Genomic DNA, 19,157 nt, shown 5'->3' with positions numbered 1-19,157 from the left:
GCATCATCAAGAGAGAAACCAAACTTCAGAGTTAGGAGATGGAGAGCAGAGCTGTGAAGAGGGAGACAGATTAAACAGTCCTCGCCCTTCCTCCAGCTCATCTCAAGGGTGCACCCAGGTGGATGGGCCCAGAGTTCCCAAAAGTTTTGGATATTTTACGAAGTTATAAATACAAAATTGCTAGGGTCTATCTCAGGGCCTGGAAAGGAATCTATGCAATGAGGAGACCCCAAAACTCAGATTTCTTTCAGTTCAACCTGAATCACTGTTAGGACCGAGTGGAGGCAGCTGGCGTTTAAATTGAATGGCAGCCACTTCATGACACTACCCGCTTTCCTGGCTGGAATCATCCTACCTGTAAATACGCACGCTAACGGGAGTGGCAGCTGCGCAGGTTTTGAGGTCTGGGTTTCCAGGGCCGGCAAAAGATTAAGCTACACTTTTCATCTACCACGTGGGATTAGACCTGCATTAGCTCTTTATTTGGTAAGGGATTTGATCTCATTATGGATCAATTTGCTGAGTATTGTATAAGTGGGAAACTGAGGCGTTTTGCTCCTCAAATGGCCCAACTTGGTTTCCTGAAATATCGGAAGCAATTTCCCACGTGAGCAAAGAGATTAATTTTTGTTCTTGTTTTACAACTTTCCGTGGCTTCTTACCCTTGTCAGAGGTTCACTGGGCGGGTCTTCACGGTCAGGGTTTATGATGTTTTGCCAGATAAGAAAGGTGGCTTGCATAAGCAAAAGGGACTTTGGAGTTGGGCAGGCCTGGAGGGGATTAATTTCCAACTAGCTGTTTACTTGCTTTGGGACTGGGACCAAGTGCTCCCATCTCTCAAAGCTAACTTATTTATACACAGAGGAGGGCAACACCTGCTCTAAGGAGCCGGGGCAGGTCTTTAAGGTCAGACTTGAAATTTGCTAGCACTGCTCCCACTCCTTTAGCTGCTCAACGAATGCGAGCTGTTAGGTCTGCATGTCTCTCCTTTTACCACTAGCAAAGCATCCTCAGCCCACCTGGCGTTGGCTGTGACCTCTGCCTTTCCCCACTGGCCTTTCTCTCCACCCATTGGGTGGGCCAGAGCCTCTCGTCCTTTGGCTTAGGGCAAGCCCTCATTTGACCCACAGTGCCAGCCCTACCCCAGGGCATCTCCCCTGCCACTCTCACCTTTCCTCCAGTGTGGCTCAAAGGTAGACCAGGATTCTGGGACCCAGAGCTTATAAAAATGTTGGCTCTCTTATAATTATAAATGCAAAACTGCTACTGTCTTTCCTGGGGCCTTGAAAGGAGACTATGCCAGTGGGGGACCCTGAAACTTAGGTTTCTTTAGCAAATTTTTACCCCATACAGCATTTTGTTCTAAAAAATTAAATGCTTGCTAGAACCAAATTATGCTCAGAATCATCCGGGCACAAAGGGGATTGAGCCATAAAATTGGATTGTCATGCTGCATTTATAGATAGCCTTTGCCCTCTTTGAGCATGGCTGCAGATTTGAGAACCTTTGTAACCCATGCTTTTACCTGGGTTACATTGGACTTATCCATGAAAAAAAAAATGGATTTGCTAATTTGATTAATTTAAAAAATGATACAAGCATTTTTTATTTGAGATATCTTTGACTTTTAGTAACATTGAAATTTTGTTCATTGACTTATTGGCCATTTCCTAATCTATGAATTTTCTTTTCCTGTTTATTTCCATGGTGACTGTGTTTATTTTATTCTTTAGGTATGGATATTCATCATGTAATCACAACCAACATTTCCATGTAGGAAAGGATTAGGAAAGATAATAAAGTGGGCTAAATGGCATTTGGGGAATTTGTTTTGAAGCTGCATTTAAATAGAACGCCTACAGTTTTGCTATAGATTGTATATACTACAGATCAACAAACGATTTCATTTAAAACAAAAAAGCTATTACTTTTAAAGAAAATATTGTTTTAAGACAAAAACAATGTTATTTTATTTTTAAAATAGCGATTTAAAGTATCTATTAAGAAAGTGTCTATTTAAAATAAGTACTATTTAAAAACAAATAAGCTGTTATTTGATTAAAGCAAAAAGCTATTTAAAAACTATTTTGTTTAGAACAACACTTTTCTAAGATTGTTTTTATGCATTTTATAAAAGATTGTTGATATTATAGCATGGAGAAAGGGGTATTGAGAGAGGGTATTAACCACTGCCATTAAATTTCTGGGTAATGTTTTTCTCACATTGTGTTGCTTGTTGTACAATGTAAACATTTTGTTAGGACCCTAAATAGGGATTTTGGAAAGCAGATTTTTAAATGCAATGATTTAGCTCTTGCATTTTTCTTTACAAATTCCACCACAGACCGGACCGGGAAAGGCTATTGCCAAAATTGCCAGATACCAGAGGTGCAAAATGTCATTTGCATGGCATTCCTTCCTACACGAAGCTTTCTGGAAGCCAAGGGTCTGATGCAAACTCTTAACTTCCCAAAGCCCAGTTTGGTCTGGCCAGAGTCAGATTATCATGACCCATTTCCTGGCCACTCACTCGCAGCCCCCATTTTATGAGGAACTGGATTTCGAAGATCAGTCAACCCTGGTAACCAACTATTTTTCCAGCACAGAGGAGGAAATAAGTTTTTCTTTAACCTAATGTGCCCTGTTGTTTTTGCCTGGTGTGGTTCTCCAAGAACTAGAATGTAGGAAGTGAAACCGAGTTTAAAAAAGTCACAGAAGGAATGGGGCAGATTTGGGGAGAAAGGAGAGCTGGGGATTGCAAAACAGCCCTTCTCATTTCCGAGCTGTGGTTATGGAGAAAAGCCAAAGACAGACACCACGAAGGCTTAGGCTGACTCCATATCCAGGTATGTCCTTAGCTGTAAATACATAGGCAACGCCAAATTGTTTAGTTCGACAGCCTGGCAGAAAACAAGCCAAGGCTTAGGGCAGCAGCTTGCTGGAGCAACGGAAAGAGGAGTGATTCTTCAAAGGGTTCCATTTTAATTACACTCTGATTGGAGAATATTACTTTCATAACCCCCCTGCTACCTGGGTCCACTTCCAAAACCTAATGGACTTACATTGGCCAAATGAAAGGCTCCCCATCACTTGTGACAACTTCTCAGCACAACCTCCATACACTTTATTTTCCTACAAGTGCCAGCTCGGCTCAAGGGATTTTAGACTCTGAAGAGAATTAGCTCCCTCTTGCCCTCCTATTTCATTAAGAAACTGGCAACAGATCAGAAAAGAAAAAAAAAAAGAGGAATGTGTTCCCCTCCAGGGCCCCAAGCCCCTGATTTCTCCAGCCCTGGAAGAGCCTGCAGGGACGTGGAATTCTCCTCTTCCCTCTGTTTTCCAGCCCAGTCCAAATGAGTGATCCAGAAACCTGGAGTTGCCTTAAATGGCTCAAATCGCAATTCCTGGTTTGGAGACTGCTCTGAAAACAATATCTTACCTTTTCTTTAACAGAGCCCCTGATTTCCACTCTGTGCAGATACATAGTGAAGATGACAATGTTGGCCAAGCAGTGTCATCTGAAAATCAGCAGATTGAGGCATCGGGGAGGCAAAATACACTAGACACTACTGTATGCAGGTGCTAATCATTTCCATAGACACTTCTTAGTCATACTGGCTGAATGAATGTCTATAGTGATAAAAAGATATGGGCGTAATGCAACTTTTGTTATTCCATGTAATCCTTATAAGGACCCAAAGAGTTAAGAGCTCTTATCCCCATTCCACAGAGAAGTTGAGGCTCAGAGAGGTTCAAGGATTTACTCACATCCTCGTGGCTTAAGGAAGCTGCAAAGCTAAGTTTTGCATCCAAGTTTGCCACCTAACAGGATTTTATGGCAATCAAATCAGATGATGGAGAGAGAGAACTCAGCAAAGAGAGGCTGCTTACATATGAGTTGATGTTATCACCAGGGCTCATGTTTCTGTGACTGAGCTGTAGTTTCCTCCTCTATAAAATGGGATTTTAAGGGCCCCCCCATGGACTTGGGAAGATTAAAAGAGATAAGGCAGACAAAATTCCTGGCTCAGTACGTGAGACCACACAAGGCTCAACAAGTGATGCTATTACGATGAACGAAAATGTGTGTCAGTTGGATAGAAAGAGAAAGGACTCTATCACTGCTGGGAAAACTCTGTTTCCACTTTGGTTGCTTCTGGGCAGCCCTGCGTAGAGCCCAAAGAAGGTTCTGGGGGTCAGGGGAAGTGGGTTCTTCTACTTCTAGCTTTGTCAAATACTTATTTGTGTGACCTTGTCAAATTGAAACCTCATGGCTTTGTCTCTCCATGGCCACAGCCCATAAGCCTCCAAGAGAAGATACGCCAAGAACATAGATACACTGAAGAGTAAAAAGGACTTTAAATACATAAAGCATGCTCTCTAATAATAAATATCTGTAAAATGTCACTGAGAGAAGTATCTGGAAAATGGGAATATTTACAAGTTGTGAGTGAGGTCCCCAGCCTGGACCTCACTCTCAGGTCCCACTGCAATGGTCTCCCTACCCACCCCCCAACCCAGAGAACCCACCCCAAGTCATTCTTCAGAAAGTGGTCACTTAACAGTCTTTTAAAATGTAAAAATTTGATTGCTAGAGTTGCCTGCTGAACACCCACAGGTGTTTCCCATACCCTTCATAGCTTCTATGAGCTGGGACAGTTCTGCACACAGATTCTGGGGTCAGACTGCTGAGTTCAAACCCCAAAGCCGCCACTTATTGCATACTGAGTAGCATTAAACAAGAAACTCAGAGCCTCAGTTTCCCCAACTGCAAAATGAGGATGATGACAAGAGTATGCACTTAGCTCCTAGGGTTGCTGGGATGCGTAAAGAGTAATATGAGGAAAGCACTTAGCACAGTGTCCTACGCTTGCCATGTCAAGGCCAGTTGTTTTTGTTTTTATTTTTGGTATGGGCCAAATCTCATCCAGTCCCTGCCCCTCTTTCCTATCACTGCTGGGAAGGATTCTCACACTTGTGCTGATGCTCTAGCCACACTGACCTTCTGACCATTTTCACTATCCACACCAAGGGCTTGGTCCCCTGGGAATTTTACACATCCTGTCCCCTCTACCTAGAAAAATTTCCCTTGCTCCTCCTGTCCTGTTTAAATAAGACCCTTTCAAACGGGCTTTCCTTGACCCCATAAGCAGGACATCCATAAGTCCCTGCACCCCATTTATTTCTTTCATCTTTTGCCACAATGCACAGTTAGCATGTGTATTTTCTTGTTCATTGCTCTTCCATTTGTGTTCCCAATTAGCCCATAAACTGCATGAAGGCCAGGGCCATATCTATATTGTTTATCATTTTACATTCTTTGCTGAATGGTCAGGAATACGGATTTTGAAGCTGGGCATACCTGAGATGGTGCTCCAGCTCTTCCGTCTGCAGATCCTTGGGCAAGTCACTTAATATCTCTGTGCCTCAGTTCTCGTCTCTAAAGTGGGAATAATGAGGTTGTAGAGTCTGACACATAGTAAGCACTCAATAAAAACTCTGTATCGGGCGGGCCGCGGTGGCTCAGCGGGCAAAGTGCTTGCCTGCTATGCCGGAGGACCTCGGTTCGATTCCCGGCCCCAGCCCATGTAACAAAAACGGAGAAACAGAATACAATAAAACAAGAAAATGTTTAAAGATGTTTCCCTTTCTTCCTTCCTTCCTTCCTTCTATCCTTCCTTCCTTCTCTCTGTCTTTCCTTTAAAAAAAAAAAAAAAAAAAAAAAAAAAACTCTGTATCGCTGTCACCATTCTAGACCCTATTGGACATTCTTTTTCTGAAGGTCCTTTGGGGTGTCATTATTTCTACAAAAGCATAGTACCTACAACCGCACACACACTAAACACAGACATTTCATGAACTTTGACTAGTCAGTGCTAGTGCATGAGAGCATTGCAGGATGCATCAGTCAGCTTTTGCCAGCTGAGGCTACTATAACAAATATCCCCGCAAGTCTAAGTAGCTAACAGCTAGGATTTCTTTCTTCTACACATTACACATCAGCAGCTAAAGGTTGGCTGTGGCTCTAGCCCTCAGGTCTTCCTCATTCCAAGGTTTAGGCTGACCTAGCACTCTTATTTAGGGCATGCTGTTCTCTCTTTTGTCAGAAAAAGACAAAGAGAGAACAATAGTAGAACCATGAAATAGAATTTTGTTTGGATGTGGCACGTGATGCTTACATTCATGTGTCATCCGGACTAGGGCAGGGTGACCAATTGTTGGGTCAGGCAAGCAGCAGTCTGATTGTTACCGTAAAGATATTTTGTGGTTTTAAATCAGTTAGTTAATTACATCTATGGCTTATGATGTCTACTGTCAAGAAAGGAGATTGTCCTCAGCAATGTGAGAAGTCTCATCAATCAGTTGAAGGTCTTAAAGGGAGAACTGATGATTTTAGCAGTCAGAAAGAAGAATTTCCATCTCTACCTCAGTCAGCCAGTTTCTCCTGGGGAATTCATAGAAACCTTCAGAGTTCCCAACTTGCGGCCTTACCGTATGGAATTTGGACTTGCCTATCCACCCACCCCCACCCCCAGTCAGCATGAGCCAATTCCTGTCAATCTCAGAATATTTACACACACACACACACACACACACACACACACACACACACACACACACACACACACACATATCCTGTTGGCTCTGTTTCCCTGGAGAACCCTGACTAATAGATGGCGTATAGCACTTCTACTCACTTCCCGCTGGTGGAAGCAAGTTGTATGACCAACCTCAACATCAGTGGGCACGGACAAGTCTGTTCTTCCCACGGGGAAGTTCTGTAAGTCGTGTAGTTGCAGACAGGATTGTGGGGTTCTGTTAACAGGGAGAGAAAGAAATCACTGAGACAGTAACATAGTCTATCAAACAATTTTTTCCATTCTTGCTCTGAACCCTATGTTTCTTAACCCTAAGTTTAAGATTACATTCTGTTTGTTGTCAGTGGCCTCACAGTGGCTCCCATTAGGTTTTCACATGAACTGCTGTTTACCCAAGGGGTTCTACCCTGTGCATGTGACATTGATCTTTTTTGAACCAAGGACAGGGCCTTTGCATTTATCCCTGTTCAACTTCCTCTTGTGAGTTTGCGTCAACATTCTAACTGGAGAGTTTCCTGAGTCCTGAGTGTGTTATTCACTCTTAGCTGCATATACCAGGCTCGTGGCCTGTGCCAATTTGATAAGCGTGCCTCCTTGGCCTTTATCCAAGGTCCTTAATGAGACGCTGCTGCCTCCTGTGAAGCCCTGTGGGCCGCCACCAGGGGCCGCCTTCCAGAAGGAGCATTGGTTGGCAGATTTTGCTGCACATCAAAATGACCTTGGAAGTTTTGGGAGTTCCATCCCCAGGGATGCTGCTTCAGTGAATCTAGGCTAGGACCTGGAAATCAGCATTTTAAGCCTGCATTGCCAGGAGTTGTTAATGGGGTAGTTAGTTGAGAAATAGTGATTTCTACTCTCTGGAGAGACTCAGACTTTTTGCATTTAGCCACATGATTTTATCTCATCTGTGGGTAATCAGAATCTTTATAAGCACTTTGCTAGGACCATGCTCCTGGCATCTGCAGCATTTTCCCCCAATTTACCAAAGACCCTACTGGAATCACCTAGGGCGATTTCAAAACCATTAGTGACCTGTGTCCATAGGAGACCCGTTAAATCACAACCTCTAACTGTGGGTCCGGGCACCAGTCTTTTAAAAAAGATTTCTAGGAGATTCTCTTGAATAGCCAGGGTTGAGAATCTCCAGTCTTAGGATAAGTATGCTCACTTGCACGGACTGAAACCTAGCAAACACGTACTGGCTCCTGAGACTCACCATTTATTTCTAAAAGCTGATAAACTATGCTTCGGATCAACCACTCTCCACATTTTCCAGATCAGAGTCAAAGCTTGTCCCTTCTGGAATCCTTCTGCTTTTTTCCTCTTTTGAAAATTTACACATCTTTTGTCCAGGGGCTTCCAGACAGCATCCTCCTCCCCAAGTTTGCCAAAAATGACTGCTGACATTTGCACAATTTCTCAGCCCCTCTTTTAGGATCCGGCAAACTAAGGCCTGTGGGCCAAATCCAGCCTCACTTTTTGTGTTTGTAAAGTTTTAATGAACACAGCCACACCTGTTCATTTACATATTGCCTGTAGCTGCTTTTGTGCTAAAATAGCAGATTTGAGTGGCTGCGACAAAGTCCTGGAGGTCCACAAAGCCTAAAATATTTTCTACCTGACCCTTTACAGAAATAGCTTGCTGACCCCTGCCCCAGTTCAGTGGCTTTCAAACTAATGTGTAGAAAATCTGAAATCATGATCATTTCTGTTGAAACATAAAATGCTGCTATATCCAACAGAAATTCATTAAATATAAATGCTGTACTAAATCAGTTATCATCTGAGATGCATTTATAGTACAGATTTTAAGGAGCTGCAATTCGGATGGAAAAAATGTTAAGCTGGGAAGGAAAAATAAAACAACCTGTCATCAACTATTTTGCACAGTGGATTGGACAAAATATCTTAAATCACAATTGTTGAGCTCCACAGTGTGCCAGGAACCGCGATAAATACTTGGGCTCGTGTCAGTGGATTTAATCCTCCTACAGCCTTACGAGGCGGATACTGTTATTATTTCTACAGGGGTCATAAACTCTGGAAACAAAGGGGAATATACATAATCTCATCAAGGACATCTTCAGTCTATAAAAAAAAATAAAGTATCTCTGTCTCCAGACTTTATGGACAAAGCTGTATTTTACAGATTAAAATGTAAGGTTGAAATACATCAAGTGGTTCCCCAAAGTTGCACAACCGGTTAAGTGGTAGAGCCGGGGGTCAGACGGGACGTCAGAATCAAGGTCTTGTGGATTTAACCTTTTGGCTTCATTGCCCCCTCTTGTTCACCATCATGGACTTAGCCACGTGGTTAGATACTCATTCGGAAGCCCTGAATCCATTCTGCCTAGACCGGGCAGAACATTTCACATCTCTTGGTCTTTGGTTCCCTTCCTGAACGTGTTTGTCTTTCTCTTTCTGGTTTAAGTGGCTTCCCTTTGATGGATAAGACAGAAGCAAATGAAGAATTGAGTCTTCCTGCCTGTTCACTATCATCTTTTATCCTTACGTATGAGCCTCAAACAGTGCGCTTATAGCTTGCTTTGTTCTCCTGGTTCTTACCAGAAGTCTACGTGTGTGTGTGTGTATGTGTGTATATACTGTGTATATATGTGCATGTATGTGACACGTATAGGTGTGTATGCAAATACACATGTGCATGCGTGTGTGTCCGTGTGTGTGTGCGTGTGCATGTGAGTTAGCTTGTGTGTGTGTGTGTGTGTGTGTGTGTGTGTGTGCAGGCGCCTTAACAGAGCCAGGTCTCTAGAGACAGACTGTCTGATTTACATCCCAGTTCCCACTTAATACCTGTGCGGCCCTGGGTCAGCTATGTCCCCATTCTGAGGGTCACATAAGGAAGAGGTTGGGTGTGAATGCCTGGCTCGCTGGGTCATGGCAGGGTCTAAGCGTTGAAGGGCAATGGCGTTAGCCCAGCACCTGCCAAGCTGGAGTGCACGACGACGCCAGCTGCCAGACTGGTTGCTTTTCAGAATTTATCCCCGACTCCTGTCTTTCCAAATCAGGTTTCTAGTCTATTTACTTTCAAGGGTATGTGCCACTTCAGTGGGTTGATGGTGGCCCCCCAAAAAGATATGGCCTCCAAGACCTGTGAGTATGATCTTCTTTGGTAAAGAGTCTTGGCAGATGGAATCAAGTTATGGATCTCCAGATGAGATCATCCTGGACTTGGGGCCCCTTAATCAAATGACAAGTCCTTAGAGGAGAAGAGAAGGAGAGAAGACACAGAGGTAGATACTGGAGGGATGCAGGGGATGCCACACATGGCTGCCACCCCCAGCGGCTGGAAGAGGCAGGGAAGGAGTCACCCCTAGAGCCTTTGCTGGGCACACGGCCCTGCCAGCAACTTGGTATCAGACTTCTGGCCTCCAGAGCTATAAGAAAATACATTTCTATGGTGTAAAGGCTCCAAGTCTGTAGTTATTTGTTACAGCAGCCGCAGGAAACTCATCTGGCCTCCCTCCACTTGCCCTTCCTATCAGCTTTCTGTTGGTGTGTGTCAGGCTGCCCCTTGGGTTTCTCTGGAGGTATCCGGGCTCCCGCTCTGAGCTCTGCATTGGACGTTGCATCCAGACTCCACTGCTTCATCCAGTGTTTCTGGTCCAATTTCTGAATGTTCCCAAATCTCCATTTTTAAATGTTTCTCATAATATTGTAATCATCATAATTTAATAGCAATATCGATAGCACCATTTATCAAGCATTGACAGCAGCCAGGTACTCTTCTAAAGGCATCGTTTCACTCAATCTGCACAATCCCCTGTGAATGGGCATCCCTGTTGCCTGCAGTTTACAGATGGGGAAACTGAGGCCTACAGAGTGTAAATAGCTTGGCCATGTAATGTAAATGCATAGTTCACATATTCATGGTTGAAGCTAATTTTTATTGAGTAATGCTCTGCTCTAAAAACTGGACATACAAGGGGACATACAAGGGGAAGAGGACAATATCCCTCCCTTAGTAGAGTTTATACTCTGATTATGGAGAGACATACATTTGTGGAAAGTTCTGAACATTCTACAGGCATATAGTAAGTAGTCCATAAATACATCTACTTGCTGTGCTCTGACTCTGCAATGGAAAATAAATGGTGGGGGCACTTAGTAGCTGCAAGTGGCCACAGTCACTTTCTTCCAAGCTCTTGTCACTTCTACTTACCCACTGGTTCCTCCTCCAGGCCTGAAGTTCAGAGTTGCAGTTCCCCAACTTGCTTCCTCACCCTCCTGGGAATTCCCACCATCAGCATAGGGGCCGCTATCTCAGGCCTGGCTGAGAGCTGAGCCAGCCTCCAAGGGAAGATACGGGCAGGTGAGATGAGTTCTGAGAACCCACCCCATGCCTCTGTGTCAAGCAAAAGTGTGATCCCCTAGCCCAGCTGTGCCCCTTCTCAGCACCAGCTAGAGTGCAGGAATTTCCAAGGCTGGGCCTCTTCTGTTTTCTTCCTCCTTCCGTCTTTGCTCACGTTTTCTCCCTGGATCTTCCAACCTCAGATTTACTCATTTCCCTTCCTTTATTCATTTTTTATCTTTTTGCATCAGTAGATTTTTGCGTGGAAAACAAACACAGGTGTATTTGAAAAACAAACTCATGATAACCCCACTTGCCCTGCTCCATTGCAGTCCCCTCCCATGACCAAGCTCCCCTGGTCTCTCCTGGGCTTCTGCAGGGGCCACCCACTCAGTGCCACCCTCGTCCTCTTCCGTCTGCCCCTCCCTGGGCCAGACTGGCTTTTCTGAAATGTATATCTAGTCTAGCCTCCACCACCCTGTCCCTCTACTTAAGAAAAAGCTGGAAACTCCTTAGCAGGCCTCGGGGGTGCCACGAGGGCTGAATGTCCCCCCTCTGGCCGCTCACCTCGGGGATGTGCACATTCCCAGCCGTGACCTTGAAGTCCTACTTGAACTTGGCTAGATCAGTCCCCCAAGATACCAGCGGTGCAGAGTAAGCTCTGTACTCCCTTTGTTGACTGTAGCACCGTGTAACTTGACATTCATTAGTGGGAATCCTTGCCTGTCCCCTAGAGTGCTGGAAGTTCTGTGTCTGCTCACCCTCATAGCTCCAGCACCCAGAGTAATGCCTGAATCAACAGAGATATTTCTTACCTTTCTGTTCTCTCTCTCTTTTTCTTTTTTATCTTCTGTGGCCAAACCCTGGCCACCACCTCTTATTGCCTTTCTGTGCAGCAAACCTATTGTTCTCCTTAGCTCTCAAGGAGACCCAGAAAATTAATCCAGAAAAATTCGTTCTCTTCCTTGGCTTCATGTGCAGGGTCATTCATTCACTTTCTACTTTGTGCTCTTGGAGACCCTCAACATGGCTGGTTTGAAGCACCAGCACCCTTCTGTCAACTCTCAAGAACACCATTAGGCATGAACGCAAAGGACCTGGCCCCCTAACATGGCATTCAAGGTCAGGTTCACCCTGGATCTTGTCTTGTGCTATGCCGCTCCCCCTTACCACCCACTCCCCCCACCCCCACCCCACTAAGCAGTCCTCTGTTCTTTCCTGACTCTGTGCCTTCAGGTATGCCCTTCCCTCTGCTGGAACACCTTTCCTTCCCTGTCTCAGCTCAGCCAGCTCCCCCTCATCCTCCCACATGCTGCTTGTTCTCCGTGAAGCTTTTCCAGGCTTTTCCTCTGTGCTCCAGTAGGTCTTGTCCTCTCTTCTTCTGGATGAAAAAAAAAAAATACAGGATGCAATATATGGGATACAATTAGGCTAAAGAAGTCCTTATGTTTATTTGAAATCCAAATTTAACTGGGCATCCTCTATTTGTCCTTGCCGAATCTGGCAACTCCTGCCGGGACCCTTACTGAGTTGCAATGAATTCTGTCCACCATGAGGGCCCCAAAACTGTGTGATCTGAATTGCCCCCAGCTTCTCCCATGCTGTAGAGGATTCCTGTAGGGCAGACACGGAGGCTAGACATGCTATGTACATGCCACTAAGCACAGTGGCTGGCACCGAACAGCTACTCGATATCAAACTTACTAAACAAATGAATAATGGTGACGCTGATCCACACTGCCCAATGTGGGTGGGCATCGGGGGAATGGCCTAGCTCTGCAGTGAGGTATCCAGGTTCCAATCCTGCCCCCTTCCCTTACTATACAGTAATCTCAGGCACTGTACGTTACCTCACTTTGCTCATCTGTAAAAGGGGGATAAAAACAGTACCCCCTTCAGGGACTTCTCATGAGGATGAGGTGAGATGGTCTCTCTAAAAAGCCTTAGCACAGTGCCTAGCAAATACTCTTTAAATTTCACCTGTTATTATTGTTTAAGTGCCAGGCCCTGGCAGCACTACAATAGAATCCTCTCATTTAACACTCACAACATCCCTATGGGATAAGTATTTAAATTCCTATTTTCCCATGAGGCGTCTAAAGTTTGGAAACTTAATTTGCTCAAGATCACACAACTAGAAGAGGAGCTGGAGGGTACGGTCCAAAGCCCATCTCTTCTTCAAGAGACTACCTTGAGTGAGAAGCAAACCCCAGGCCTCCAGGTAAACAGAAGGAGCTTTAGGAGCTGCCTCCAAGTTCCTGTAGGTGCAGCTGCCCTGCAAAGCTGGTGCATCAAGCACGATACCTGCTGGCAGAAACCCCTTCACCCAACTCCTGTCCTCACCCACCACCCCCAACCCCTTCCCTGGGGAGCAATAGCATGTCCAGTAGCCACATTCACAGCTCTCCAAAGAGCAAGGAAATGCTCTCTTCCAAATCAGGAGGCTCTTTGGGGACAATTTAGCAAAAAAAAAAAGAAGCAGCTTCCTCCTTTTCTCTTGTCCCCCTAAAATCTGTTCTCCAAACAGCAGTCATGCTGTTCTTTAAAAATCAGAAAAGGTCACACACGAGCAAAACCCTTTCATTGTCTTCCATTGTGCCTCAATAACATCTGTGGTCCACCAGGAACCCCTGCCCCTGGCTCCTGCCTCCTCCTCACCCTTCACAGAGCCCTTTTCCTAAACTCTAGAATCTCCTGGGGAGCTTTTAACTTTCTCGGGGGGCCCTGTATTGCATGTAAATATCCTTCTCAATATTCAAGCTTAAGCGTAAATTGTTGCCCAGAGCCCATACTCCTATCTCATATATGTTTAGAACATCATTTTCTAATAATATGTGTCTCCGGTCATTTTACAAGCACTTGCACTCAGCAAAGGGAACTTAAGGTCAACATTAATTTACTACACCATCTAACATCTGGATTTTCAACCTGCTGCTTTATAAAGAAGCATTGTATGTATATATTTTTTTTACAAATAGTCCGAGGCATTGATCCATAGAACTTCTAAAGTTTACCTCAATTAGAAAGAGTTTCGGATAAATATCAAATTAATTAAGTTCTCCCCCCTTAAAATTCATCTTAATTAGTTCATTGTTTCTCTTTCAGTGGCTTAAATATTGCCTGGAATTTGACGTAGACATAGAAGAATTAGAGGGGCACCCCTATTTCTAAATAGCATTGACACCTGCACTGCCTGGGTTTCCAGGGCAGAGGAAGTGTGCCTGCAAAACAGAACGAATCAGGAGACTAAAAAACATACCACGTAAAAGATGTTTCCAGTTTCCCTGGGAAGTGCCATTTTATTTTGCCTTTTATACTTTTTTCTTTGTGACTTCTATTGGGTTGTCACACTTCAGATTGGGAGCACACGTGTCACTTGCTTGTCTGGCTGTTGAAACTCAGGCAAGCAGGTTTGCTGTGGGGATGCATCTAGAACTTTTCTCTTCTGAACGACAGACATAGACTCAATAAAATAGGGGGGTTCTTCCCAACAGAAGCTGTGCTTTCAGGTGTCTGAAATGCTCTTTTCCCTTTGTCTCTTTTCACCTCGTGAGTGGATGCAAACACCATTAGAAGATATATAATGTGTTGCACAGAAAACTTGTTAAAGAGCCATGAAATGTGTGTAGTAGTGAAAATGCAATATTTAATTTACTCCTTCTGAGAAGAATTAGTGATGTTGTGCCAGGGCTGTGGGCAGTTCATCGTGAGCCAGCATGGATGACACCCCTGCTGATGAAGACTCAGACCCCTCTCTCTGCAGGGGGTGCAACTCTGGGCTGATGAATGGGCCCTGTTCAGTTCTAGGTTGAGTTGTGGCTGCCACATGTTGGCATCTTCTCATCTCTGGGGAATCAAAAGGATGGAGGTGGTGGAGAAGATTCTGGAAACTACCCATATATATATGGCAGGAGGGATTATATCCTTCTCCTCCAGGAAACTCTTCCTCATGAGCACAGCTACCCCTGGGAATCAAATTGCTATTCACCATTTAGCATGCAGCAGGATGACACTCAAGCAGAGCTGCACCATGTCCTGTCAGGGAGCAGCCTAGGATCGGGGCATCAAAACCATGGTTCTTGAATATCCATTAACAATGGTCTTCTATGGATATTTGGAGAGTACCTACTCAGTAGTTAGAGTTTATGGCCTTTACCCCCAAACCTAGTTGGGCTTTTCCCAGGATTCCCCTTCTTGATTGTCATCCTTGACACCCCTTGCTTAACTCCTCATGGTGCCAGTGGCTTTTACAAAAAGTCCACACTTCTTAGCATGACCCTATGTGGTCTGGCTTTCTGCCATCTCTCTAGCCCATACTCTAGCTCAGTGTTTCTCAACCTTTTCTTCATTATCGACATTTTTCACCTGTGACTAACCCCCATCCATGAAATTTTAATATTACAGATAGCTGTATACCTATTTATGCTGTTGGGTGGGGTTGAGCTTTGGCGCACATAACCCACCATAGTAGCTCAGATGTTTTCACACACAAGAATCACTGTCCACACCTTAGGAGTGTAATGGCCCCCATTGAGGAGGCTGCTCTAGCACCCCCAGCTTTCCCTTCCAAAAGCCACCACACAGCCTCAGACCACAGGGCATGTGCACACCCGCTCCCTCCACTGTAACACTCTGCCCTCCTCCTGGCATCTCCGTGACCTCTAAGACTTTGCAGACTGGGGTCTCTGCCTGCCTCCCCAGCCTCATCTTCCTTTTTTTCATCTCTTGCTTAGAACTCTCTTCCCTTCCTCCCACCAGCTTACCCCCAACACTTGCTTCAGTTTCCAGCTCAGAGAAACTTTGCCTGATCCTCTCTCCCATCTGGAACAAATATCTCCATTCCATCCTCTCCTTGAGCTCATTTCTTTCTGCAGAGCCCTCACCACCCTCTTCAGTGTACACACAGATGGTTCATTCCTCAATTAACATTGTCTTTCCCCATGGACCCTTCTCACCTCTGCAGCCCCAGTGCCTGCAAAAATGCAATTTCTGGCACATTATAGGTGCTCAAGATGTGTTCGTAGAATGAATGAATGAATAAATGAGATACAGGACATTCTCCACTCAGCTACCCTGAAAAGAGAACTGCAGGAATACATGACATTGTCATGTCACAGGGTCATCCTGTTTGTTTAGGGAAGGTAATAGAGAAAGAGATGGAGATAGATAGATAGATAGAGAGAGAGAGATAGTGAGAGAAAGAGAGAGAGAAAGGAAGCAAAGAAGCTGCTTCATAGATCGTAAGTTCTTTCTAAATGGAACAAGTGAGCTAGAAAGTTCTGTCTGCTTGGAACTGGGGTACAAAGAGAAGTGCAACGTCACATGCCCAATGAGCTGCCAGTCGTGTGGCACCCAGACTTACATCAGCAACCCCAGCGAGAGGAATGTGGGCTGATGACAGAGGAGAAAGGGCTGAGTGGAAGAAGGAAAATGAAGTGTCTGCTTCCAACCCTGGGCTGTTCCCTCTGGAAAGTCAGGGATGGTGTCGGTTTTGCTCACTGTTTTATCCTTTGTGCCTGGAATAAATAATTTGTGGAAGGGAGGGAGGGAGGGAGGGAGGGAGGGAGGGAGGGAGGGAGGGAAGGAGGGAGGGAGGGAGGGAGGGAGGAAGGAAGGAAGGAAGGAAGGAAGGAAGGAAGGAAGGAAGGAAGGAAGGAAGGAAGGAAGGAAGGAGGGAGGGAATCTGAGGCATGAGCAAAGGGCTAGGTTACTCTTGGCTCCAGCTCCAGCTTGCTATGGTATAATGTATTTTCATTTTTCTGAGTCTTAGTTTTAGTTTTGCTTTTTTGCTAAATAAGGTTAATAAACCTTCCACTGAGGATGTGAAAATTCATGAGGTAGATCATTCCAACCAACGACACTTTGTTGGAGTTCAACAAATGTTGGCTTCTCCAATCTCACCTCCCTTCCTTTTAGTCATATGGCTGAGCAGTGGTGACCCACCAAGGAGGGAGATGAAGTGTTTTTTGTTTTGGGTCCTCCCTCTGGGTGCTCTTTCCTCTGTCCCTAGCCCTGGGGGGTCCTCTATAATGCCCCCTGGATGCCCTACAGGACCCCAAAGCCTTCATTTTCTACCCACTCTTTATTAGAATTTGTTTCTTCTGAACAGAACTCTTGGCAAGCTGTACAAGTGGGAAAGTCCTACACTCAGGTGGGGGACTGGTGGCAGCTTCTGGTGGTCCTTGGGTCCAATGCATTATGTTAGAGGGCATGCCAGCAATTCAAAAGAAGGAGTTGCTTATCCCATTTAACAAAAGAGGAAATTGAGACTAGGAAAAATAAAAACCGCATCATGAATGGTGCAATTTTTGACACCGTAGCAGGTGTGTGTGTGTGTGTGTGTGTGTGCGCGTGCGTGCCAGGGAGAAGATGGCCTAGACTGTGAGGGAGACCTCACCAGTGTCATGGAGACCACACTGCGTGGGCAGCTGCCTTCTCTGTTTACGGGTGAATACGGTTCTGTGGAGAGATGCCTCTAGAACATTGCAGTGGCTCAGAGTTCTTTGGAAATGGAATGTGGTGAGCTTGTCAGTACAATCTCACTTTTTTGGTCATTTGCTAAGTAAGGTCACCTGCAACTTCAAAGCCATTTCCACCATCAACTCGGGAGTGGAAAAAGCTCATGGTGGGATGAGTCACGTTGTGACAGGCGCCCACGCCTTGATGATGAGTTGGACTCTTTTCACCAAAATAAAGCCTTCACGTTGGTGACAACTCCTGAAAACGACCTTGACTCCCAGCCATGACCATGCACTGATCCACATAGTATCTCATGCGAGATTTTCAGAAGAGCAGATGCTGTTTCTAGGGCTTCTGTAGACCCTGTAGAACAACCGGGTCACCCCTAGGGGCAGACAGACAGGAGCAGTGGGCATGGGTTCCGGGTCCCGTTGGAGGGCTTGGTTATCAGCCTCTGTTTTGATCATTTAAAATCCTCTTATGAATAAAAATTGATATGGTAGAGAGGAAAGAACTTGGGTTTCAGAGTACTACAGTTCTGGATCTTAATCCCAGCCCTCACTAGTTTAGGACCTCTCTAACCCTCTATTTCTTCATCTATATGGCTAAAATACCACCTGACTAAGATTGTTGTAGCACAGTGGTTAAAACATAGGTTCTAGAGTCAGACCGAGCTGTATTTGAAACCCAGTATTGTGGATTTGGAAAAGCTACCTACCCAAGCTCAGACTCAGTTTCCTCTTCTGTAAAATGGGTGCATTGAATAATAGCATGCATTTAAAGTGTTCAAGAAGTCTGTGGCACCTCAACTTCTCAATGATGCTAGCTTTCATTAGTAGTAGAAGTAGTAAAAGTATAAATATTTCTATAACTTTTTGTGATTAAAATGTTTATAATAAATAGCCTCTTTTAGTAGTAGTTGAGTATAAATACTTTTATAATTAAAATAGCAGTAGTTTCAGGCAGGCCACGGTGGCTCAGCAGGCAGAGTTCTCGCCTGCCATGCCGGAGACCCGGGTTCGATTCCCGGTGCCTGCCCATGCAAAAATAAATAAATAAATAAGAATAAAATAGCAGCAGTTTCAATGCTCCACCTGCCCACCCAATTCCTTTATGCCCTTCACTGGTTTTATATTCCTTCCTGCATTTATCACCTCTGGCATGCTCCATAGCTATTTTTGTGCTATTGTCTGATTCTTCCCAGTAGGAGATAAATTCCTTGAGGCTAGAGGTTTTGTTTTGCTTTGTCCTAAAACCCCAGATTCTAATAGAGTGCCTCGGTCATAGTAGATGCTCAGTAAATACTTTTGAATGACACAATTAATAAAATTAACGATGTAATGTACACAGCAGGACTAGAAGAGTGTGTGGCACAGATCGAGTTCTCCAATCTGTATTAACTCCGTGTCACAGTACTGAAGAGGAATAAATGTAGAATCTGATTTCACCTGCTCCTTGCCATTCCAAAAGGGACGTTCTGAAATGAATGAACTAGGGAAACCTGACTTCCCCACGGGAACTTGCTCTGAGATTCCTAAATAAGGCTTATGTCCTGCTTCCTCCTGGGAAGGGGGGAAGCAGTACATCATGGGCTGAACTGGCAGGACGTCACCTGGGCCTCTGAGTCTCCCCATTGCTCTGAGTCCTTGAAGCGATGGCAGAGCCAAGTCCAGTGGGGACTTCTTAAGCAAGGCCTTGGGAATTAATTCTCCAGGCTAAGAAGCTGACATCCAAGCCGGCCACTGAGACACCTGATTTAGCTCCAGATCAATTTGCCAAACAGGGGCCTC

This window comes from Tamandua tetradactyla, chromosome 16 (genome assembly GCF_023851605.1).
Source record: "Tamandua tetradactyla isolate mTamTet1 chromosome 16, mTamTet1.pri, whole genome shotgun sequence".
In the NCBI taxonomy this organism is placed as follows: Eukaryota; Metazoa; Chordata; class Mammalia; order Pilosa; family Myrmecophagidae; genus Tamandua; species Tamandua tetradactyla.
This window is presented reverse-complemented; position numbering follows the sequence as displayed.